We start from the raw sequence: 27,325 nt of genomic DNA on the forward strand, positions 1-27,325 counted from the left end.
TTTATATACAGTTTTGGGGGGAGATTCAGGGTTCTTCAGTAGGTACCTCTCATTGGCTTGGACTGAGCTTGGAGGAAACCTTATTTGTATGTGGAAAGGCTGATAGCCATACACCTCTCCTGTGTGTGTGAGTGGGGGTGGGGGTGGTAACTTCAACAGGAGCCAGGGGCCCAGGAGACATGATCAAACACTTTCGGTCCCATGTAGGTGGAAATCACCACCCATTGGGTCCCCTGAATTCCAGACCTTTGCTCAACTGGAGACCAGGCTATCTGTGTGCAGCCCACTGCCCCACAGGAACATACTGCTTGGTGTTACTAAGAGTCAAGAACAGAGAAAGGATGGATACAGAAACACTGAAGCAGGTGTGTTTGAGGGGTGCTTGCAACTCAAAGAAGCTGTCAGTATCAGCCGTGCTGATGTCAGATGCAGTAAACGTTTGACAGAGACACCCAAATAACCTGGCATGCCTTGTAATAGTTATCTCACACAGGGACCTTTGAGAAACAAAACAGCCAGTGCCCCAGTAATCAAACACAAGTAGGAGCCTGGGGAAGACGCTGAGGAGGAACTGTGAGGTGCAGTTGGCACATACATCTCTCAGCTGAAATTGCAGTTTAGTCCAAGGACAAGAAAGGGAGAGCAGCAACAGATCAAAAGCCCTGAGGGCTGCCTTCATTCCTTCATTCCATTGACTGTATCATTCTAGGAACAAGGTTGTGAGCATCTGTGGCCAAACAACTATGTTTAATGCATCCTTAACTGTCCTTCACCCACCACAGGACTCTGAGCTGTTTTTAACAATGTTCAAAGAGTCACTGTTAGAGGGAAGGATTTTTATCCTCTGTGCACTGTTATGTAGCTCATTTTATATCAACTAAAGAACTAAAATATATTTGAAAATAATTATTTTATTGTATCTTAGCATGTATAAATTGCACAAATGGTGGCTTGCACTGTAATAATGTTGCTTGTGAATATTACATACTTTAATCACATATGTACCCCTCTTAGCCCTCCTTTACATTTGTCCCTGCAGCATGCTTCCTCTACTTTATTAATCCCACTTCTTCTTTTATGTAGTCCATAGTATTGTTTGTCCTTTTTTTTTTTAAGCTAGCTGTTAAAAATACACTAGTCAATGATCTGGGACACAAATTTGATGTCTTTTTCTTCTTTTTTTTTACCAAAGAAATATAAAATAACCAATAATTATTACCTCGCAACATACTCAACAAGTATAGTCATTTAGAAAGTATAAATGAAAACTGTATCCAGATTCCATCATCCTGTAGCCAGAATGACTATCATCTAAACAAACAAAAAGATAGATTAATAAGCATATAGATGGACAGACAGACAGACAGACAGACAGACAGATAAATGGTGATGACAATGCCTGAAGAAATAAATCTTCCATGTTGATATTGGGAATGTAAATGATGTTTTTTTCTTTTAAGTTTAAATGTAAAGGTGACCATGCTTCTGCTTGTGGAAAATATTGTACACCCTTTTCTTCTTTTGAGAATGACAGCAGAGGTGGAGTCAGTGTGCTCACACCTTTGCAAGAATTTCCTCACAGCCACTGCGTGATCACCCATAACAGCTATGTCCAGAGACATAGGCTCCTCTCAGAATCCCTCTGCTGACTCATCTCTTACAGCACCCTACTGGCAGTATCTTCTCATCAGGAATCACAGATTATTAGCTATACATCTTTATGGCCCTCCTATTTCCCATATTGTGTGTCTGCACAGTTTCTTTTCCCAGCCCTTTCTCTGCTGTGTTGTCACAATCTTTTCTCTCTGCACTTCAATTTTCCTTTGAGCTCTTGGTCCTCTTGCCTCAGTGTACAATGAATATCGAGTTTTCTTCTTTGCAGAAATCTTTTATGCTATACATTTTAACTAATAATTCTATATGTTTCCCTAGAAATTCTTAAACTCAGTATACTATGTTTTGCATATCAACTCTGAGTGTATGGGCTATGTGATCAGATTTCTCCTCTGAGGGGCCCCACTCCTACCACCCAGCACAAATTACAGCACTTCCCCAACTCTCGTGAAATTTCATCTCATTGCAAATGTGTAGAGTGTATTCTCAGGTGAAAGTGTGCAGAATCCCAAGTGAAGGTGGAAGCTTCTCATCTGATTAGAAAGATTAAGCCACGTTTCAGAATGCATCAGGCTAGGAAATCAGCATCAGAAATGAGGATTGATTTGTGAATGTTGATTACAAATATAGGATTATAAAACAAAAATTTAAATAGAGAACTATGTCATCTCCCATAATAATTTCAATTTTTTATATCTCTAGCCATCTTTTACTACTTTCTTTCTGCTTTCATAACAGTAATTACAAAACATATCAATCAATGTCTTTCTCTGACATTTTATCAGGAACATTTGCCTGTGTTCCTGTATCATTTTCACAATGTTTTTTTAGTGATGGCTTAGTATTTAAGGAAAAGCATTCATCCTTGTTTAATTAATGACTCAGCATCATTAAAATTTGGTATTTCATGTTATTTAATTATGTGAACATAAAATATTATTTAATTATGTGAACATAAAATATTATTTAATTATGTGAATATAAAATATTATTTATTAGTGTGTATATAAAATACTATTCTCTGAAGAAGAATGGGAAGATAAGCATCTAAACTAAGATCTCTAAAGACTTTAAAGATTGTACAACTAAATATATGATTTATACATGTGCATTCTATGTGACACTCTGATGAGACCCTCTGAAGAGTGGCTTAGTGTGTACTGAATGGACATTGCAATTTCTATTATTTTATTAGGAAGATACAACCAAAAGGTACCCTGTATTTCAATACACGAGGACTTATATATAACAATATGAAATTTAACCACATTTATTCTGGTCTCTTTAAAGAAAAATTGTGTTACTGGTAATGATATGGCTGATAATGATATGGCCCAACTCTAATCTAGATGATTTTACGATCATCTGCCCTCTTCACAGTTACCTCTGTGTTACAATCATTAATGCTATTGGCTCTCCTCAGGATCCTAAATTTCTGCTTTTGACTTGAGGATCCTAGATTTTCTTTTGACTTCAGAAGTGTCAAAATACATCTGCCTAGCATATTGCTTGAAGAATACATGGGCATAATGAGCCTGAGACTGCTGCTGTTATAAAGTAGAAATGCTACTGAACTGAGCGCCCATGTGTTTCTCTCAATCTTAATTTTCTCCTCTGTGAAGCAGACCTCTTCCTAATTAGATTCCAAGAAGAATTTATGGAGATTTGAGTGTAATCCTGAAACACCTTGTAAACAAGAAAAGTTGATTCCAGAAATGATTTGGATGGGTGACATCCGTTCTCAGAACCCAAGGCCAAGGAAGAATGTGGAGCTTAAACACGGTGATAGTTGAGTCTTCTCATTGCCAGCTCCATCTTATACACTAATCTCCAGTCCCATCAGGTGCCTGGTTTCTGCCAACCACAATGCATTCAAATTCCTATGCCATTGCTTAGGCTAAGAACACAGCTTGGTTTGTGCCCATTTTCCCATGCAGGGTGGTGTGCTAATTTAATTGCAAGACTTGGTTGGAAGTCAGCAGTTTCGTAATTCTTTCTGAATAACCAGGGTCTAAATGTCTTATGCCTTTCCATCAGTTTTCTACTGATATTTTTTTCTTTCTCTACATTTCACATTCTTGTTGGTAGAATGCTCTTCTGCTTCCATATCCACTTCCTCAGTCAAATGATGTTTCATAATCATGTTCATGAATTCAATCCACACTGTGAAGGTAAACACATAGAATTTTCCTTTAAAATTACTTGCCATTGATGGCTAGAATGACAGTCACTATTTTAGTATGTATTTGAAGAAAACAGACTTCTTCCTGGTTCATCCTGAGTTCATTGACAAAGCTATTCTCTAAACAGCTGAACTAACATAATAGTTTCGACATTTTTGTCTATAGATCTGAGTATTTTCAAGACATCGTCACATGCACTTGTAAAGCTGAGCACATTGCATGTGTCAGATCCTTGGTGAGAACATTTATCTCTGTTTTCACGACAGTTTCTCATGATCAACTTGTGGGCAGGTCTAAAATAATGCACATGGCTGGATGAAAGGGTAATTAGGAGTCAGAGATGGAAACTTGGCCTGCTCATGCATCTCTGCTCATGGAAACTGAAGAGAGCTGAGCTTCAGTTCAAGGGTGTGTGATATCAAATTCAGGTCTACAACCTGCAGTTGGTAGCTCTGAAACATGTAAAGGTTAACTAGCCTCATGTTCCTGTCATACGTTCTTCACCAGGATGAAATAGACCTTTGGAAGGCAATCTTGTAGTGCAACTTGATATAGAATCTCTCCCAATCTAAGAAATGAAATTATAGCTCCCTAACTTGAGGTATAAGGAATCAACACAGGTATGTGTCCACAGAAATGTCTCTTCGAAGTCTTTCCAGCTCCATCAGACCTTCCATGGTAGCCTATGGGATGTGCTTTAAAATATAAAATTTTGAAAGGTCTTAGATTTATATGAAGATGTGGCCAGTAGGTCAGGAACTTACATTTGGTTTAAAGAATGCTTAGAAAACTGGTAATAGTTAAAAGTGCATACTGTTCTTCCAGAGGGCTCAAATTTGGCTTCTAACAGGGACTTCGCGTTGTCCACAACCACCTGTCATGACAGCTCCAGGGACATCTGATACCCTCCTTCAGCCTCCATGAGCTCTTCACATATGTCATATACAGATCCTTACACATAAATAAAAATATTTAATTTTAAAATGATACTTTAGGTCCATGTATTATATAAGATTTCAAAGTTGCAGGCACAACTAAATCAGAAGTAAGCAGTAAATATATCATAATATAATTTAAAAGTAAAATGCAACATAAACTTTTCATATATAAACTTACAAAATAAATTGTTAAAAAAGATCTTATCCATTATAAATATTAAATCTGAGAGAGAGAAAGGGAGAGAGAGAGGGAGAGAGAGAGAGAGATTTCATATCATTTTGGAAAACTAACAAATGTACAACCATTTATGTGACAAAATTTTCTAAGATATATCCATTTACTTGGGTTGCTTTTGTTCTATGTCCTATATAAACTATGTAATTCCAGTTTAGCAAGTCATTAATCATTACTGATCTTTGAGGCTTTTTGTTTAGCTCCACATATAAAATCTTATCAAGTATATTTAGGTTCCCTACTGGGGTGACAGATTTGATGAGACATAGTAACATAGTTCCTCTTTCTGAAAAGTGTGCAGCATAAACTTGCAGATTTAGTGTACCAGTGATGCTAATCATCAAACAAAATACAAAGTATATTATGAACTTTAAACTCTTTCATAAATTGTTTTTCTTCAGGGTGTAACCTGTAAAGTCAAACTGAACCCAGTGGAAAATGTCTTCCTTAATCATCTGGTCCTTCAGTAATGCATTTACTAGTACCTAATGAATGTTATGGTCAAGAAGTAGTGTAAAATAGACAGACAGACAGACAGACAGACCAACAGACAAACGGAACAGTTTTCTCAGGGGAATAACTCAATGCTATATAATTGTAACAGCAGACTCACACAAGGAAAGCTGGTGAGATGATCAGAGAAAATGGCTGGAAGTGTGGAAAAAGTAAGACAGACCATGCATCAGTGTGCCCTAACATGATTGTGTTAGTGATAATCAGAAAAAGTCTTCAGAAATGCTGAAGGATGAAAATCCAAAGTAAAGCAGAACACCAGGGCTATCTGTCTTCTCTGGCTATTTGTTGTGTCTGTTTCTATGGCTACCAGATTAGGGAGGAGACAGTATAGGCTATAAAGGATCACAGAGAGACAGAGACTCTGTATGCAGTACCTCTATCAGTGAGCTGAAAGCCTCCCAAAAGGTAAAGTTAAGACAAGTACCTCTGCTTATTTTTCTCTTAGTGGGGTCATATAAGAATCTCCTCTGAAATTTTTGATCACAATCACATAAACACACAGACATAGCAAACGAACTACATACTCTTATGTATCAAAAGATGGCCTAGTCAGCCATCACTGGAAAGAGAGGCCCATTGGACACACAAACTTTATATGCCCCAGTACAGGGGAACGCCAGGGCCAAAAAGGGGGAGTGGGTGGGTAGGGGAGTGGGGGTGGGTGGGTATGGGGGACTTTTGGTATAGCATTGGAAAGGTAAATGAGCTAAATACCTAATAAAAAATGGAAAAAAAATCTAACCTGGAAATTTGTTTAAAGCATTTCTTTCTTTCTTTTTTTTTTTTTTTTTTTTTTTTTTTTGAGAGGGTGGACACTTCAATGAGCTCATTTAATTCATATTATACATATCTATCATATCCCCATTTTGTATCCTATAAGTATATACAATTGTACCACACCAACATCCAATAAAAATGAAACTGAGCGATGGATACTCCCTATATTATCAGAATTAACCAAGGATTTACAATGAAATGCACAAAATGAAACGTCTCCATTGCAAAGAGTTTATAGAAAGAAGCGTCACTTAAGAGGTAATTACAGAACCACATAGAAATATTTAGTACAATCTAGGGGAGCTAAGAAAAGTTCTTGTGGCATGTAGTACTCCAACTGAGAAGTATATGGAAGGAGGGAATGGATCAGAAGGGCATGTATAGTGGGTCACTGTTCCATGACAAAGGGCTAACTTGAATGGAATCCCAGAAGGATATGGCAATGTTTGGAAAACAAAGTAGCCTGTGTAGTGTCTTAAGGAGAAATTAGCAGACTGTCATTTTATTTATGTCCATTCTTTTGCACAAGGAAATTTTTCTCTAAATACAGTTATGATACTGCTCTAATTTTGTGTTAATCTGAATGAATGAATGAGCTACCACTAGCAGCCATGTTGTTATGCTTAGGTCCTAATGGGGTAACAGGCCTATATGCTTGTGGGATTATGAAATTCTTTTTTTTTTTTTGAGAGGGTGGACACTTCAATGAGCTCATTTAATTCATATTTTACATATTTATCATATCCTCATTTTGTTTAAAGCATTTCTAACGGAGGCCAAGGAGCTGTCCCAGTAAATGAAGTGTAAGGACCAGAGTCTTGATCCCTCAAACTCAGTTACAAATCTGGAAGGCATAACAGAGGCTTATATGTCTTACATTTTGGAGGCAGAAATAGTGGATTCCTGGAGACATCTTGATAGTTAAACTAGTGAGAATTGGCATTTCCAGGTCCAGTGGAAGACCATGTCTCAGCAAATAAAGAGCCATCCAGGGAGTTACCCAATGTCAACTGCAAGCATCCACGTGCACACAAGTGCATATGTACCTACATACACATGTACAGTCCACATAAATGCAAAGACACATGCTTCCACGCACCATGCACATATATATACATGACCAGAAAATGTTTCCATTTGTAATTTACTCTAGGTTCATGGAAAAAGTAAAGACAGATTTCTTAAACCAGACATAATTACAAGAAGTTCAGATATGAATTTAAAATAAAAATAGGGGGCAAGAAACATCCCTGAGACAAAGCAGACCCTCACAATACTGATGATGATAGAATCTCATAATCACAATGACACCATTCCCTTTGTACTTTCTAGAAGACAGAAAATAAATAAAGAGAATGCTGAGGGGGTCAAAGTATCTTCACTCCTGCTGAACAGATCTGAAAAAAACATGATTCTTAGAACAGAAAATAGTTGCAAAGTAACTCTGTGAGCCAGCATATTTGACACAGTTAAAGATAGGAGTTAGATATCTGACGTCTAGAGCCAAGAAGTCAGAATGAAGCCCAGAAGCATAAGAAGATGAAAATTGAAAAATAAAAAGAAACAGAAGAAATTAAGCAAATGGTGAGTTGCTATATTAAATAGGAAACAAAAAGATATTAAAAATAACCAGTGAGAAACACAAGAACAGATATAACAAAGAATTGAAGAAGCAACAATACATTGATTTGGGAAGTTCAACAAGGGTCAGTCAGAATAAATAAGAATAACAAAACTTCATGCACTAGAACAGTTAGTGAAGCTGAATAAAAATAAAGAATGAAATTACTTACCCATGGAAACGATGGTTTTAACAAAAGGAAAATTAATTTGATCGATGAAAGATTATTTTATTAGAACTCATATGCACATTAAGCAACGATAATAATATATCTTTATGATCACTCATTTCTTCAAGACTATGTGGGTTTTCTAACTGACTTTCCCATTCATTATACTATTTAGTTTACATATATAATGTAAAACCTATTGTTTACATGTATCTGCTTTTGTAGAATTTGCTTGCAACAGGACTATGTCAGCTCTGTTATACTTAAAGTGTGAACCAACAGCAGCTACTGAAACTTGTTAAACTGAATAGCCTTCTTATCTCATGCAGATCAACACTCTGCTAGCCTTTATGGTCACAGAGATCCTTGCAATGTATGTTTAATTATAACACCAACAATTATAATAGATACACTGTGTTTAGGGAATATGTGCAATCATGGATAGCATGAATCAGTAACATTTCATATAGACTGAAATATATAATCATGAAAAATTATACACTTCCTAAAATGTTTCAAAATGCCCACTCACAAAAGAAGACATTTACAGCCATATCTCTCCTCTTCCACCAAATCATCTCACAATTCTGAAACTGCTAGAACAAAACAAAAAGCACTTCAAGATTTGGCATAGACTGAAACATGCAGAATACTTTAATAGCACAGAAAATAAATCCAAGAATTGACAACAGGTAATACATGAACTTTAAAAGCTTCTTCTACGCAAAAGAAACTCTCAACAAGTCAACACATAGTCTATACAATGAGAGAATATGTGTTAGCTATACTTCAGTCAGGGAATTAATAACTAGACTATATTAAGAACTCCAAAAATGAGAGAGAGAGAGAGAGAGAGAGAGAGAGAGAGAGAGAGAGAGAGAGAGAGAGAGAGAGAGAGAGGGAGGGAGGGAGGGAGAGGGAGAGGGAGATGGAGAGAGAGAATATTAATATGTCATACAGATAAACCTGATGTGATGGTGCACACCTGTAATCCCAGCACTATAGAGGCTAGGACAGGATTATCATAGACTAGAGGCTGAACTAGGCTATTTATTGAGTTCAGCACTACACAGTGAGCCTCTGGATCAAAACCAAAAACAGAACAAAACTGAAATCAGTTTTTTTTTTTGGCTTGGCAAATATGATGATAGTATATTTAAAAATCCTATTTGGATTAGCCAGTGTAATATTTGTTTCATGACAGGAATTAATTTATAATTATAAAGCTTATATTCTCAGTCTGTGATTACAGCATATCAACAACTATGGCAAAAGAAACTGTGTCTAAGAGCACCCTGTGTGTAAGACTACATGGTGATTTCCAGACCCACAACTACTGCAGAATAAGACTAACCTCCAATAAACAAACAAACAAACAAACAAACAAATGGAATTTCTCTTACAGGATGTTTCCTCACTTTGTACCTCATTTTGAGGCAAAGAACCTCTACCCTTCTCTCTATATCAAAACATGACTGTTATATACTTTGACCTATATAATGGTCTTCATATTCTCTGAAGATGGAAAAAATATTGTGGTGAATGGTCACTTATTATTGTCTCTTTCCTACTGTACTTTGGCTGTGTCTTTTAAATTCAAAGACTAAGGATTTGAAATGTTTGCTATCTGGGTTTTCTTAAGACACCAGATACTTTAGAATAACCATAAGACAGAGATCAATCATTTGTTTGGAGACAGGCTATAAAAAGGACCACAGTGAGGCATGCCATTCTCTCCACTGTGCCAGGAAGCAAGCACTTCCTAGCTCAGTAATGGTGAATATGCAATAGCTAGGGTACCTACAAATTCATTCTGAGCAAAGCCTCTAACTTGCTTTTTTTTTAAACCTCAGCACCCATTTCAGTCTCTCATAAACATTTAATGCATTTTGAATAAATTATATCATTTATAATAATTCATCATCTAGAACTGATGTCAAAATCCAAGTTAAAAACTAAATTGCATTCTCTCTGGGACAGCAACATGACAAGGTTAATGAAATTACTAAAGGAATTCAATATGCTTTATATAAAAAGAGTTCAAAGAACTGACTTCATGAGCCACATCTATCACTTTCAGCTAGAGCTGCCTTTACTTAGTGGTGGCTTTTCCCTGTTGACTAAATGCCTTTAGGTTGAATTCTGAGTGCGGCAAAAGACATATATCCCAAACCAGAAGCAGAACTTAGCAAACACTCCCTGGTATCGACAGCTGACTCTCATGCTCCCTCTGCTTGCCCACTGCTGGTCTGGGTGCTGCTTTGCTATTTCTCTGTCTCTTTAGTTTGAAAGTTGCTTCATTGCTTACATCCTTCCAGGGGTCACTCTTCCACTCCTGAAGACAACAGCCTACTTTATTTAAAAACATCAGTGGAGAGGAGTTATATATGAACTCATTTTTGATCAGGAAAATCAAAACCAGTTTACTCTTATTTCTTCTATTCCGGCTATAAGAAAATTAAGTGAAGAGAATGTTTTCTAAGCCTGGATTACCAGGAAACATTTTCCCCTGGCATAATTCATAGTGACCACATCTATGAAAGATATAATTTCTGATAAGACACCAAGTAAGTTTATGATAGAGCAAAATGGATTGAGAAATTCTGGAACATTAAAATTTCCCACCTACTCATGTCAAAATCATAAAATATTCTAAGAGTTACATATTTCAATTTTGCATTAACTATATAATACATTTTCTATAAAAAATATCTCCCAGGAGAGCAAACTTTGATTAGCTTTGATTGTCTTTTTGTTTTTCAAGACAGGGTTTCTCTGTGTAGCCCTGGCTGTTCTGGAACTCACTCTATAGTCCAGGATGGCCCTGAACTCAGAAATCTGCCTGCCTCTGCCTCCCAAGTACTGGGATTAACGGCGTGCACCACCACTGCCCAGCTAGTTTTTTTTTTTTTTTTTCTTTTCTAAGTAGCTTCTCTCCTCTTGAAATTTTGAAAATTTATTTTGACGTATGATTGTAATTTGTTGCAGGGAAGTTGTCAGGCAGCAAAGCTGAGCAGCATTAGCTATCTTCCAGGACAGTTATTGGCATGTACTTGCTAGTAACTCAACTCTAGGAATTATATAGTTACTTATTTTGTTTCTGTGGCTGTTTTATGGGATATGATATGCCTGAAAACAAGCAAGCAATCAGTGGGTGAGAACATCTCCTGGTGGAAGTATGTTGAGGAGTGACCACAAGGTCTTATGCATTTTATCCAGAAGATACTAAAAAATATGTAAGTATAAGAAATGTGTCCAAAAGATGGGCAGATTTAACAATTTTAAATCCATTATTGAGGATCAGAATGCATTATCCTTTTTCATCTCAGGGAATTGTATTTACAACATTGATTTCTCACTTTTAGGTCTATTGTGGTATTTGGTACTGGGGACCTTACTTCTAGCCTCCTAGTCAGAGTCAAATATAGATATTATAGCAATAGAAATAAATGTAATCACCAGACATTATTTTCAAAATATTAATCCACAATCTCAACTTTGTTGTCTACTCTAAAAATCCATTTATTGAATGTAAGTTAATTACCTGATAGTTTATGACCTAGAACATTCCTCCCCTCCCTTTTCATCTCTCTCTCTCTCTCTGTCTGTCTCTGTCTCTGTCTCTCTTTCTCTCTCTCTCTCTCTCTCTCCCTCCCTCCTCTCTCTGGTGCTTGTGTGTGTGTATGCTTGGTTTTGTGTGTGTGTGTTTGTGTTTGTGTGTGTATGTGTGTGTGTGTGTGTGTGTGTGTGTGTGTATGTATTTGTGTGTGTGTTGGTTATTTCACAAAGTGAAGGAAGGAAGGTAATGAGATAGATAAATAGATGTTATTAAATTCAATTTAATTAGCAAAAAAGGGTCAAAATATAAGTTCATCTAATGAAATGTGTTCTTCCCAAGAAACAGTCTATTTACTTTAATCATTCTGTGACAGGTTAGTATTGTACCATTCACCATTTGCATGTATTTTGATGGTGCTCATTTAGAAAGACTGGATATGAATTTTTTGGTTCTTTGTGCTTTTTCAGTATCCCAAAATGGCAGTATTTTTCCAGTAACAGAGGAATTCACAACAATTCTATATAAAATACATTCAATTTCTTCAAGTCTTTGAAACTATAAAAAATATATTTTTAGTGAAATCTAAAGTAAACAGGAATTCAACATAGATTGTTTATCTGATATAGTTTAAATGACATTTCAGTTATGCATTCTCTCTGTGCCCTATAAAAACGATCTTAAAGTAACTGCACATATATAGCAAGAATTTACATAATTGTATTATAGCATTTGAAGTTGTATTCTGACTATAAGTGTTGAAAGACTATCGTTGCTATCAAAAGTAATATAGCTACAAATTCTCAATGAAACAGCAAAACTCTTTGTTACTAAAATTATTAAATCTAACCCTGTTTTGTCATTTTCATTGCATGGTTACACAGCATTTCTTAAGGTTACAGAAGCCTCAACCAAAGCAATATAACAGAAACAATGCTCAGGACTAATAAATGATGATTCACAATCAAGTAATTAAGATCAAATGCTTGACAAGGATCAAGCAATGTAAAACAAAGAAAATCTCAACTATATTCAGTGGATAAAAAAGATATTTAAATTAGAATACAACAAACTATAATTAATTCTTGTATCTTAAAAATCAGTAAATAATGTTCACAAGTCATTGATCAAAGAAGAATGATCAGAACAGAAATCAGAAAGTATTTGACTTACAAAAATTATAGTATGGACTTAATTTAGGAATACCTGAAAATTTCCAAGCCAAAGCATCCTATTCAGGAAATAATAAAAGTGGATCAAAGTGGATGAAAGTGGTGGTAAATAAAGGGAAAAATGTTAAGCAAGAAAGTTCGAGGAAAGAATGAAATAATATAAAATATCTGATTACAAAGAAAAAAGGTGGCTTGTATTTTAGGATTTGGCTTATTAAACTTGGTTCACCAAAAAAAAAAAAAAGGCAAAAAAACAAAACCAAAAAAAAAAAAAAACCACAAAAAACACAAAAAAGAAAAAAAAAAGAATAAAAGAGAGGGGTGGTTGGACAGCAGAGGAATATTCTAGAATATTCTATATGTCACAGGACGCAGATTCATGATCTGACAATGTTTGCAGGTTATAGTTCAAAGTTGAGAAACTAGAGGGAATCTAGCAGATTACCTGCCAACAGGAGGTAGAAGTGGGATGATTTGGGGAAGTGCAAGAGGATATAGTCCTAAGAAAAAGAAATCAGCAGAGAAAATGCCTTTACTGATGATCCTCTCAAGTGTTCATCAGAGTACTAGCTAGTGTCTGTGTGTGAGAAGACAGAAGTATGCATTCCTTTTTTTTTTTTCTTTCCATTATTTATTAGGTATTTAGCTCATTTACATTTCCAATGCTATACCAAAAGTCCCCCATACCCACACACCCCCACTCCCCTACCCGCCCACTCCCCCTTTTTGGCCCTGGGGTTCCCCTGTTCTGGGGCATATAAAGTTTGTGTGTCCAATGGGCCTCTCTTTTCAGTGATGGCCGACTAGGCCATCTTTTGATACATATGCAGCTAGAGTCAAGAGCTCCGGGGTACTGGTTAGTTCATAATGTTGATCCACCTATAGGGTTGCAGATCCCTTTAGCTCCTTGGGTACTTTCTCTAGCTCCTCCATTGGGAGCCCTATGATCCATCCATTAGCTGACTGTGGGCATCCACTTCTGTGTTTGCTAGGCCCCGGCATAGTCTCACAAGAGACAGCTACATCTGGGTCCTTTCGATAAAATCTTGCTAGTGTATGCAATGGTGTCAGCGTTTGGATGCTGATTATGGGGTGGATCCCTGGATAAGGCAGACTCTACATGGTCCATCCTTTCATCTCAGCTCCAAACTTTGTCTCTGTAACTCCTTCCAAGGGTGTTTTGTTCCCACTTCTAAGGAGGGGCATAGTGTCCACACTTCGGTCTTCATTTTTTTTGAGTTTCATGTGTTTAGGAAATTGTATCTTATATCTTGAGTATCCTAGGTTTTGGGCTAATATCCACTTATCAGTGAGTACATATTGTGTGAGTTCCTTTGTGAATGTGTTACCTCACTCAGGATGATGCCCTCCAGGTCCATCCATTTGGCTAGGAATTTCATAAATTCATTCTTTTTAATAGCTGAGTAGTACTCCATTGTGTAGATGTACCACATTTTCTGTATCCATTCCTCTGTTGAGGGGCATCTGGGTTCTTTCCAGCTTCTGGCTATTATAAATAAGGCTGCTATGAACATAGTGGAGCACGTGTCCTTCTTACCAGTTGGGGCATCTTCTGGATATATGCCCAGGAGAGGTATTGCTGGATCCTCCGGTAGTACTATGTCCAATTTTCTGAGGAACCGCCAGACGGATTTCCAGAGTGGTTGTACAAGCCTGCAATCCCACCAACAATGGAGGAGTGTTCCTCTTTCTCCACATCCTCGCCAGCATCTGCTGTCACCTGAATTTTTGATCTTAGCCATTCTGACTGGTGTGAGGTGGAATCTCAGGGTTGTTTTGATTTGCATTTCCCTGATGATTAAGGATGTTGAACATTTTTTCAGGTGCTTCTCTGCCATTCGGTATTCCTCAGGTGAGAATTCTTTGTTCAGTTCTGAGCCCCATTTTTTAATGGGGTTGTTTGATTTTCTGAAGTCCACCTTCTTGAGTTCTTTATATATGTTGGATATTAGTCCCCTATCTGATTTAGGATAGGTAAAGATCCTTTCCCAATCTGTTGGTGGTCTCTTTGTCTTATTGACGGTGTCTTTTGCCTTGCAGAAACTTTGGAGTTTCATTAGGTCCCATTTGTCAATTCTCGATCTTACAGCACAAGCCATTGCTGTTCTGTTCAGGAATTGTTCCCCTGTGCCCATATCTTCAAGGCTTTTCCCCACTTTCTCCTCTATAAGTTTCAGTGTCTCTGGTTTTATGTGAAGTTCTTTGATCCATTTAGATTTGACCTTAGTACAAGGAGATAAGTATGGATCGATTCGCATTCTTCTACATGATAACAACCAGTTGTGCCAGCACCATTTGTTGAAAATGCTGTCTTTCTTCCACTGGATGGTTTTAGCTCCCTTGTCGAAGATCAAGTGACCATAGGTGTGTGGGTTCATTTCTGGGTCTTCAATTCTATTCCATTGGTCTACATGTCTGTCTCTATACCAGTACCATGCAGTTTTTACCACAATTGCTCTGTAGTAAAGCTTTAGGTCAGGCATGGTGATTCCACCAGAGGTTCTTTTATCCTTGAGAAGAGTTTTTGCTATCCTAGGTTTTTTGTTATTCCAGATGAATTTGCAAATTGCTCCTTCTAATTCGTTGAAGAATTGAGTTGGAATTTTGATGGGGATTGCATTGAATCTGTAAATTGCTTTTGGCAAGATAGCAATTTTTACAATGTTGATCCTGCCAATCCATGAGCATGGGAGATCTTTCCATCTTCTGATATCTTCTTTAATTTCTTTCTTCAGAGACTTGAAGTTTTTATCATACAGATCTTTCACTTCCTTAGTTAGAGTCACGCCGAGATACTTTATATTATTTGTGACTATTGAGAAGGGTGTTGTTTCCCTAATTTCTTTCTCAGCCTGTTTATTCTTTGTGTAGAGAAAGGCCATTGACTTGTTTGAGTTAATTTTATATCCAGCTACTTCACCGAAGCTGTTTATCAGGTTTAGGAGTTCTCTGGTGGAATTTTTAGGGTCACTTATATATACTATCATATCATCTGCAAAAAGTGATATTTTGACTTCCTCCTTTCCAATTTGTATCCCCTTGATCTCCTTTTGTTGTCGAATTGCTCTGGCTAATACTTCAAGTACTATGTTGAAAAGGTAGGGAGAAAGTGGGCAGCCTTGTCTAGTCCCTGATTTTAGTGGGATTGCTTCCAGCTTCTCTCCATTTACTTTGATGTTGGCTACTGGTTTGCTGTAGATTGCTTTTATCATGTTTAGGTATGGGCCTTGAATTCCTGATCTTTCCAGAACTTTTATCATGAATGGGTGTTGGATCTTGTCAAATGCTTTTTCTGCATCCAACGAGATGATCATGTGGTTTTTGTCTTTGAGTTTGTTTATATAGTGGATTACATTGATGGATTTTCGTATATTAAACCATCCCTGCATTCCTGGAATAAAACCTACTTGGTCAGGATGGATGATTGCTTTAATGTGTTCTTGGATTCGGTTAGCGAGAATTTTATTGAGGATTTTTGCATCGATATTCATAATAGAAATTGGTCTGAAGTTCTCTATCTTTGTTGGATCTTTCTGTGGTTTAGGTATCAGAGTAATAGTGGCTTCATAAAATGAGTTGGGTAGAGTACTTTCTACTTCTATCTTGTGAAAAAGTTTGTGCAGAACTGGAATTAGATCTTCTTTGAAGGTCTGATAGAACTCTGCACTAAACCCGTCTGGTCCTGGGCTTTTTTTGGCTGGGAGACTATTAATAACTGCTTCTATTTCTTTAGGGGATATGGGACTGTTTAGAAGGTCAACTTGATCCTGATTCAACTTTGGTACCTGGTATCTGTCCAGAAATTTGTCCATTTCGTCCAGGTTTTCCAGTTTTATTGAGTATAGCCTTTTGTAGAAGGATCTGATGGTGTTTTGGATTTCTTCAGGATCTGTTGTTATGTCTCCCTTTTCATTTCTGATTTTGTTGATTAGGATTTTGTCCCTTTGCCCTTTAGTGAGTCTAGCTAAGGGTTTATCTATCTTGTTGATTTTCTCAAAGAACCAACTCCTCGTTTGGTTAATTCTTTGAATAGTTCTTCTTGTTTCCACTTGGTTGATTTCACCCCTGAGTTTGATTATTTCCTGCCGTCTACTACTCTTGGGTGAATTTGCTTCCTTTTTTTCTAGAGCTTTTAGATGTGTTGTCAAGCTGCTAGTATGTGCTCTCTCCCGTTTCTTCATGGAGGCACTCAGAGCTATGTGTTTCCCTCTTAGAAATGCTTTCATTGTGTCCCAAAGGTTTGGGTACGTTGTGGCTTCATTTTCATTAAACTCTAAAAAGTCTTTAATTTCTTTCTTTATTCCTTCCTTGACCAAGGTATCATTGAGAAGAGTGTTGTTCAGTTTCCACGTGAGTGTTGGCTTTCTGTTATTTTTTTTGTTATTGAAGATCAGCCTTAGTGCATGGTGATCTGATAGGATACATGGGACAATTTCAATATTTTTGAATCTGTTGAGGCCTGTTTTGTGACCTATTATGTGGTCAATTTTGGAGAAGGTACCATGAGGTGCTGAGAAGAAGGTATATCCTTTTGTTTTAGGATAAAATGTTCTGTAGATATCTGTCAGATCCATTTGTTTCATCACTTCTGTTAGTTTCAGTGTGTCCCTGTTTAGTTTCTGTTTCCATGATCTGGCCATTGGTGAAAGTGGTGTGTTGAAGTCTCCCACTATTATTGTGTGAGGTGCAATGTGTGCTTTGAGCTTTACTAAAGTTTCTTTAATGAATGTGGCTGCCCTTGTATTTGGCGCATAGATATTCAGAATTGAGAGTTCCTCTTGGAGGATTTTACCTTTGATGAGAACAAAGTGCCCCTCCTTGTCTTTTTTGATGACTTTGGGTTGAAAGTCAATCTTATCAGATATTAGGATGGCTACTCCAGCTTGTTTCTTCATACCATTTGCTTGGAAAATTGTTTTCCAGCCTTTTATTCTGAGGTAGTGTCTATCTTTTTCTCTGAGATGTGTCTCCTGTAAACAGCAAAATGTTGGGTCTTGTTTGTGTAGCCAGTTTGTTAGTCTATGTCTTTTTATTGGGGAGTTGAGACCATTGATGTTAAGAGATATTAAGGAAAAGTAATTGTTGCTTCCTGTTATTTTTGTTGTTAAAGTTGGCATTCTGTTCTTGTGGCTGTCTTCTTTTAGGTTTGTTGAGGGATTACCTTCTTGTTTTTTCTAGGGCATTGTTCCCGTTCTTGTATTGGTTTTTTTCTGTTATTAACCTTTGAAGGGCTGGATTCGTGGAGAGATAATGTGAGAATTTGGTTTTGTCGTGGAATACTTTGGTTTCTCCATCTATGGCAATTGAGAGTTTGGCTGGGTATAGTAGCCTGGGCTGGAATTTGTGTTCTCTTAGTGTCTGTATAACATCTGTCCAGGCTCTTCTGGCTTTCATAGTCTCTGGTGAAAAATCTGGTGTAATTCTGATAGGCTTGCCTTTGTATGTTACTTGACCTTTTTCCCTTACCGCTTTTAGTATTCTATCTTTATTTAGTGCATTTGTTGTTCTGATTATTATGTGTCGGGAGGAATTTCTTTTCTGGTCCAGTCTATTTGGAGTTCTGTAGGCTTCTTGTATGTTCATAGGTATCTCTTTCTTTATATTTGGGAAGTTTTCTTCAATAATTTTGTTGAAGATGTTTGCTGGTCCTTTGAGTTGAAAATCTTCATTCTCATCCACTCCTATTATCCATAGGTTTGGTCTTCTCATTGTGTCCTGGATTTCCTGGATATTTTGAGTTAGGATCTTTTTGCATTTTCCATTTTCTTTGATTGTTGTGCCGATGTTCTCTATGGAATCTTCTGCACCTGAGATTCTCTCTTCCATCTCTTGTATTCTGTTGCTGATGCTCAAATCTATGGTTCCAGATTTCTTTCCTAGGGTTTCTATCTCCAGTGTTGCCTCACTTTGAGTTTTCTTTATTGTTTCTACTTCCCTTTTTAGGTCTAGTATGGTTTTGTTCATTTCCATCACCTGTTTGTATGTTTTTTCCTCTTTTTCTGTAAGGACTTCTACCTGTTTGATTGTGTTTTCCTGTTTTTCTTTAAGGACTTGTAACTCTTTAGCAGTGTTCTCCTGTATTTCTTTAAGTGATTTATTAAAGCCCTTCTTGATGTCCTCTACCATCATCATGAGATATGCTTTTAAATCTAGGTCTAGGTTTTCGGGTGTGTTGGGGTGCCCTGGACTGGGTGAAGTGGGAGTGCTGGGTTCTGATGATGGTGAGTGGTCTTGGTTCCTGTTAGTAGGATTCCTACGTTTACCTTTCGCCATCTGGTACTCTCTGGAGTTAGTAGTTATATTTGACTCTGTTTAGAGATTGTTCTTCTGGTGATTCTGTTACCGTCTCTCAGCAGACCTGGGAGACAGATTCTCTCCTCTGAGTTTCAGTGCTCAGAGCACTCTCTGCTGGCAAGCTCTCTTACAGGGAAGGTGCGCAGATATCTTGTTTTTGGACCTCCTCCTGGTCGAAGAAGAAGGCCCAAAACAGGGCCTCTCTCAGAAGCTGTGTTGCTTTGGCAGTTCCCAGAAGCTGTCAGCTTCTGTGGTGCAGACTCTCACCTGTGCAGACTAAAATCCTAAGTTCCAGGGAGTCCTGGAACCAAGATGGTGACCGCTGCTGCTGAGGCTGAGGCCGCCTCCCAAGCCAGGCGGACACCTGTCCTCTGGTCCGGATGGTGGCCGGTTGTCTGCGGCCCGCCCAGGCTGCTGCCTCAGCGGCTCTGTGCTTCCGCCCGTCCCAGAAGCTGTCCGGTTCTCTGGCGCACCCTCTAACCTGTTCAGACTAATTTCCTAGGTCCTGCGGAGTCCCGGAGCCAAGATGGCGACCAGAAGTATGCATTCCTGATGAAACGTGTCTGGTGCCCACAAAGACAGGAGTAACACCTGTCCCCACAAGTTATGCTGGATAGCCTCACGATTGGTGGGGCAATGTAGTACATAGTGAAAGATCTTGCCTTACTGCTGTAACATTTTGATCCGACAACTATTAGTAATTTTCTTTAGAATGGGAATTGTTTCCATTTTAAAAAAAAGTGTATGGACACTCACAAGAATTAAACTTTTCCAAATAGCTACATGGTCACACAAAGTTGGTGAAAATAAAGAGATTAGCAAATACTGGGCATTAGGCAAGGTAGAATCCACTCAATGACACTCCAAAACTTCTGTTATATAGAAAGAATGATGTAATTCCTGTAATACTAGTGATTCAACCCCACCCCAGGACTGATAGATTGTAAACTCAGCAGACATAGGCAATAAAGAAATCGCTGGCTTACAAGTCCATGTGTTCAGCATAGAATATAAATATATATAAATATGACTGAATTTCTGCTTAAGAGAATTCAAGATATAATAATTTCACTGATGAATTCTACCACAACCTTCAAAAAGAATTATAATTCTAAAGAAATTAGTAAGAAGAAGAGACAGAAAGACAGTAACAGCTGTAGTTGCCAGATGACAAAGAAAAGTGTTTTCTGTACACAAAAAGACAGTTGTACATTAGAAATTACAGCAGTTCTGACAACATGCCCAAGACCTGAGCAAGTTCAAGCCAGAAGCAGCGTCTTCATGGAAAACGTTCAGAGGAAGTCTCTCCCTAGCTGAAGAGGTATTGGTAATTGAAAGCTGCAAAGAGGAGAGAGAGAGAGAGAGAGAGAGAGAGAGAGAGAGAGAGAGAGAGAGAGAGAGAGTTCCTTAAGGTTGTATCTTCTTGTGGGTGGCTCCAATGGATGGTCTTATATTCAAGAGTAGATATTGAAGTGATAGGTTTAAAAATGAAACAAACAAAGCAGCAAATTTGGTGGATGTGAAAGAGGGGTCTATCTTGGAGAAGTTAGGGGAGGAGGGGGAATATGATCAAAATATGAAAGCCTAGTAAGCCAATAATAATGAAAGAAAATTTAAAACACCCCCAAGTTAATGAAGACAGAAACAAAATACTGAGACAGTATCACAGACAGAGGAGCCTCGAGGTATAGGCATAGTATCTGATACCTTGAATGGAATTCTGAAAACAAAAAGCAATGTTAAGACATTGAATACATCCTAGCATAGAATGGACTCTGGTTAATAGTAATCTACTAGAATGGGTTATTAATTATAACATGTCATCATACTATCAGACGTTACTGATAGGGGTAACTACTGTGAGGTAAGCTAGGACTCCTTGACTGTCTGCTGAGTATCTCATCACTTCAAGAGACAGAAAGTAGGTGAGACCTAACTCAGGTTTCTATGAGTTTCCACATCCATAAACTCATTACCCCCAAACTCATCTATTAATGGTATTATATTGTACATAAGGGATTCAATAAATACGGTATGAGAATAAACAATGCCTGCATGAAGGGTATGGTATGCTTAATTAAATCCTGGAACACAAAAACATGTTGGTAAGTAAACTGAAAAGAAACCCATGTAAAATATATTTTACATATTCTACAAATAAAAGTTTCTTACTTGTGAAAACCCTTTCATTGCTACCTAAGAAGCTAACAATTTAAAAAGGGAGACAGGGTCTGGAAAGGCATTTTAGAATTAGTTTATAAAGCCTCCATTTCTTTATTATTAGTTATTAATGATATGCTAACATGACCTTTTATTCTAGCCTAAAAGCAAACAGGAGTAGCAGGGTTAGAAAGAATATGTGATTGCTTTTACTTATCATTTACACACTTTTGCATTCATTATATACAGGGAACAGTTGAACAAACCTAAAATAAAGTTATTACAGTGAAGTTACTTCATACATAGTTACAGACAATCACCAAACTTTTCAGCTTACACTGAGAATTGTCTTTCAGTCTTCTTAAGAAGAGTGGAGCCGAGACTGAAGGAAAGGCCATCCAGAGACTGTCCCACCTGGGGATTCATCTCATATGCAGTCAGCAAACACAGACACTATTGCTGATGCCAAGAAGTACTTGCTAATAGGAGCCTGATATAGCTGTCTCCTGAGAGGCTCTGCCAGAGTCTGACCAATACAGATTCAAATGCTTGCAGCCAACCATCAGACTGAGCACAGGAACCTCAATGGAGGAGTTAGTAGAATGGCTGAAGGAGCTGAAGGTGTTTGCAACCCACAGGTAGAACAACATTATCAACCTACCAGACCCCCAGAGCTCCAAAGTACTAAACCACCAACCAAAGAGTTGGAGGAACTCATGGCTCCAGCAGCATATGTAGCAAAGTATGGCCTTTTCTGGCATCAATGGGAGGGGAGGCCCTTGGTCCTGTGAAGGATCAATGCCTCAGCATAGGGGAATGCTAAGGTGGTAAGGTGGGAGTGGGTGGGTGGCTGGGTGGGGAAGCACCCTCATAGAAGCAGGGGGAGGGGGTGGGATACAGAGTTTGTGGAGGGGAAACCAGGAATGGGGATAACATTTGAAATGTAAATAAATAAAATAACCAATAAAATATTATGTGAAAAAAAATGAATAGTTACACACACACACACACACACACACACACACACACACACACACACACCTTGTACTCACTACAGTGCTTTTTTATTTTTGTAAGAATGAAACAAATTTTATTTTGGTATTTTGCCTTTACAAAATTCCCAGGAACCACAGCATATTAAGACTGATAATTAGCCAGGTGTGGAAGCATACTTCAATAATTCTAGAGCTTGCCGGGTATAACCTTTAGATTAGGAATTCAATGGTGTTTTATACAAATTTTGAGAGCAGCCTTGAGGAGGAGGGTATAAAGGAGTAAAGGAATAGAGAAGTGGGATTAGGAGACAAGAGAGAATTTCAGTCATTGGATATTCATGTCAAACATCTTTGAACAAGGCTGAAGCATTGAGGTCCACCATACCAGGATTATCTTCCTTCCCTATCCTCAATTTCTCACACTCGTAGATGGCCATGTATAACTGATTTTGTCACAGAAGACCTTCTACAACTTAGTTAACAAAAAAACATCCCCACCTCATGACTTGAGTTCCCTGTCTCACTCTTACTTAAGAGAGGGTGCCTGTCAAAGCAGTAAGTGGATGCTGTGGACTGTGCTAAAAGTGGAATATAGCATGGTCCCCACAGACTCAGCTTAAATGCCTGGTCTCCAGCTCAGAGTGATATCCTGGAAGGCTGATGACTTTGGCTGGAGGAAAGCCCTTGGCATCTATTATTCTGTCTGTACACAACACTGAAGTCTCTGTAGTATCAGTTACAACACATTGTACAGAGCACTCATTTCTGCTCTCTAAATGGCTCATGTTCTTAACAGTCTGATCATGATCTATTTAGATGAAAACAAACACTTTTTCTATTCAAAGTTTTTCTCTACCTCTATATTTGAGCTAATTCTCGTCAGAATCAACCTTACGTAGGAACTCTGTTTCCATGGAACCTTAGTGAAGTGGAAACTGCGAGGAAGACTACTGTGTGGGGCAGGAGTGTGTGTAAGCATGACAAAAGGAGTTGGAATAAAAATGGAATGACGGAAGGATTGGGTGGCCTGTCTCTATACACAGATGGCTTCCAAAATACATGTACATACTTAGAGAAAGATAAGATCAACAAACAAACAAACACAATGGAAGAAGCAATTGATGAAGTTTGAAAATGATGTGCTAAACATTCTCTTGAATCTGTCGACTAAGTAGTTTATCCATCCTCATGGTCAACCTGCAAACATGTTTCACATTCTACAGTATCCCACAAATCCTCCAGTCAATTGCCAACTAATTATGACACCATTGAGTGGCTACACTGAAGCAACAGTATAATTATGGAGCTAAAAAGCTCTGAGCAATTACAAGGCTGAGCATACCAGTTGATTACAATAAATCCCCTGTTCATTGTTGATTTTGTCACCTGCTTAATGTATCTAATCTCCTGACATGTGTGATAAACCATTCACAATATATGAAACAGTGCCTTTGGAGAGAAAACCTGAATTAAATGAAAGGGAAGTTCATATATGCAATTTACTCATGCATCAGACAATGGATTGACATCCTATTTACTCTGCCAACATATAGTTTCAGCTAACTGCTTTAGTGGGCTTTATCCTTCAAGGCCTTGCTGACCAGGGGAGACCATCATGTATGCACCATAAGGCAAAAGAGCATCAGTAGAGATGGGCACAGAACATTTTAGAAGCCTAACTGGATTCAGTGGCTTTACCAATACCACAAAAAGTTCCAGAAAGTCCTCATCGAGAAGGTAAATTGTGCATAGCGTCAAATAACAAAAACATTTCCATGTGTACAGGGGAAAACAAAATATTTAGAATAAAATCCTATTATGAAGGATATTGTTAAATCAACCTAATACAGGCAAAATTCCTATACACTTCTTATAACCCTGAAAAAATAATATTTTAGCTACAGAAGCTGTTCTCTCAGATGCTGTGAATGGAAGTGGGCAATGACAATGAGGAAATCACTTTGAATGCTGATTTTCAAATGGTTTTATACTCTGTTTCCTCAAGCAACCTCTCTTGTGTTTCTGAAATAATCTTACCTAAGAGCTTCCCTTGGCAAATCCTGTAATTGACTTTTATCCTTGAAGCAACAAAGAAGCCTTGAATCAACATGAAATAAAATGTTAACTGAACGTAGATGAATGTACGAAAGTTCTTTTACATTTTCACATTGATTCTATGAATGCATGGTTTCTAGCACCCTACCTCCCTAGCCTGGGTTTAAGCAGAGGAAAGTGCCCCAGGTATGCCACTCTAATTATTTTCCAAGAGAAATTGCATTTCCAAATATTGGATTGACATTTTTGGTTTATAGTGTGTGGATTTCTCAGCTTTTTTTTTTCTTTTTCAGATCCTATAGGCCAGAGTGAAAATTCAGCTATTTTACTGATTCAAAATGCAGTTAATTAATACTTAAGTTGGATAGCTAAAATTGGGGTGTGGATATTTTGTCAAAGAAATAGAAATTGGAAATTGAATATATTATATAGCTCAGAGGTATGGGGGCTTATTTGTTTGATATGGAAAATGTTTCTCTTTTTGGAAGAAAAACATTGAACATATAAGAATTGACAATCAAATTCCTATGAGATGATGTGACAACATTTATTCTTTGTGTTTTCTATATAGTGACATTTAATAAAAATTGTCTTTACTAACTTCAAATTTGAAATGTTGTCTTAACATCTGTGCTAGTTAGATTTTTGTCAAGTTGACTCAAGGTAGAGAATCATCTCTAAAGAGGGAATCTCATAGTGAAAATGTTCCTATCAGATGGACCTATAGGCAGCCCTGTGGAGCACTTCTTGATTAATTATTATGAGAAGTCCCAGCATACTGTAGCCAATGCCACCCTTGAGCAGCTGGTCCTGGTGGTATAAGAAACCAGGCAGAGAAAGCCATGGTGAGCAAACTAATAAGCAACAGTCATCCATGGCCATTGCTTTAATTTCTAGCTCCAGGTCCTACCTTAAATTTCTTCCTTGATGACCCTTGTCCCCTCCCTTGCTTTAGGTCATGATATTTTTTTATCATAACAATAGAAACCAAACTAAGACAGCAATTGGTATCATGATCATGGGCTAGTGTTGTGACAGAACTGATTATGTTTGAGGAGGGAGGATTGCTTAGGGACTTTGGAAATTTGGACTAAAAAGCCATTGCATACTAAGAGCTTAATTAGCTATTGTGGGAACCCAGAAATAGGGATACTGAAAGAGATGCTGATAACCAGTCCTGGCTCATGAAGACTTAGAGGGAAACAGACTCTCATGGGACCATTTATATAATAGTTTGAACTAAGAATCTGTAGTTCTGGTCTTATGATGCGGAAAAATCAGCTGTGACTAGCAAGAGGTCAGAACCACTAAAGCGAAACCTTTGCTTTACTGGGACAACTGATGCTGATTTTCTGAGGCTGAAAAATTGGCTATGATTAAGAAGAGACCAGCATCGATGGGGTTAAATCTTCTGGAAAGTGTTTTCTTAGGGTCAGCCCACAAAAGCTGTGAGCCAGAGAAGGCCAAGGTTGTATCTCATGGTGGCAGCCAAACTTGGTAAATGTGTCATGAAAGCATAAATGGTTCAGGTTGTTTTTGATTGTTCTTGGTCAATCAGACACACGGTAGAGTCATGTGAGATGTCACTCTAGAACTGGACATCATCGCACTGGTTTCTATATAAGCCTACGGAGTATTTTCTTGATTGATGGTTGATGTAAAATGGTTCATCCCATTGTGAGCTATGTCATCCATAAGTCAGTGACCCTGGGATGTATTAAAAAACAATATGAGCAAATCAAGGGGAAGAGTCTTAGGCATCTTTCTCCTGAGGCTTCTGACTCAGTTCCCACATCTCATCAGGTTTCTTCCTTGAGCTCCTACTGACTTTCCTTCACAACAGACTACACATTGAAGATAAAATGATCATGAAAACAATTAACAAAAAAATATTGTAGAAAAAAAGAACCCACTTACACATTGCTGGTGTAAATGCAAACTGGTTCATCCACTATACAAATTAGTTTTCTGTAAAAGCTAAGTGTAGATTTGCCATGACCAATTTCCCAGTATTTAGCCAGAAGACTACATGTCACCTAACTGCTAGATGGATGAATCCTTGTGTATCCCTACACTCTTTACAACAGCTGATCTATGAACCAACCAAGATATCCAATAACAGAAGAAGGGATAAAGAAAACTTGGTACATAATGATAGTGGAAAGTTTTTCAGGCATAAAGAATGAAATTGTGCCATTTCAAGGGATAATAACAACTGGGGATAATGACAGCAACTTAAGTCAGCCTCAGAAAAAAAAATCCTATACGTTTCCCCTCATTTGTGAGACACAACATGCTAAAGGTATCAAATCAGATACATATGATTACAGGAGAGCAGATACAGAACCACCTAGGAAACAAGGGAGACTAATGGGAGATGGAAGTTCAAGGAGGAGTAGGAGTCTTGTCACAAGTAAGCTTCACCCCAACCTGGGTGGCTGCTGCAGAGCTTCATAGCTGTAGTTCCCCATCAGTTAACCTTGGACCTACTGCATACTCTAGCTTGCCACTCCCATAATGTCATGTGCAATTATGGCAAACTCATACAAAACTATCTGGGGGGGGAGGGTTACACAACAAAATCTTTGAGATAACAGGAATTGTCCAGTGGCCTTCTTGCTCCCTCTTTCTGTAAAGGAACATCAAAGCCAGCAAACTTGATTTTGAGTGTCTCTACAGATGTTTTGATGAAAGTTATGGCTGTCATGCTTGGAGGACATCACTCTACAAAACTCTTTGATCCCTTTTTAAATTTCTATGATAACTGACAGATGGCTAGCTATGGCTTCCCTAAGAACATCCCAGAAAACCCTACTTCTAGTGAAGCCAGTTCCTCTATTTGTTGATTTTCTATTCTTTCCCAACTCTTCTGTCATCATTTCAAGTCATTTCCTTTCTCAAGTGTAAAAAGATTTTTGTATTTGGTAAAGTGCTGTTCACTTTGCATTATCTTACCTCTACACACACATGATTTGTAGTTGCCTTGTTGATATGAGTTCAAGAAATGAAAGCCATTCTT

At 37.9% G+C, this 27,325-nt stretch overlaps 1 long non-coding RNA gene across 1 annotated transcript; it reads right to left on the bottom strand.

Annotated features, from left to right (window-relative positions):
- Nucleotides 1–3,401: 3,401 nt before the first annotated feature.
- Nucleotides 3,402–27,325, bottom strand: Gm39919. The gene is made up of 3 exons (XR_866692.2): nucleotides 27,262–27,325; nucleotides 4,562–4,748; nucleotides 3,402–3,777 (listed from the first exon to the last, which is right to left on the bottom strand). It is a non-coding gene; the product is annotated as a predicted gene, 39919 (long non-coding RNA).

Source organism: Mus musculus, chromosome 2, assembly GCF_000001635.26.
Source record: "Mus musculus strain C57BL/6J chromosome 2, GRCm38.p6 C57BL/6J".
NCBI lineage: Eukaryota > Metazoa > Chordata > Mammalia > Rodentia > Muridae > Mus > Mus musculus.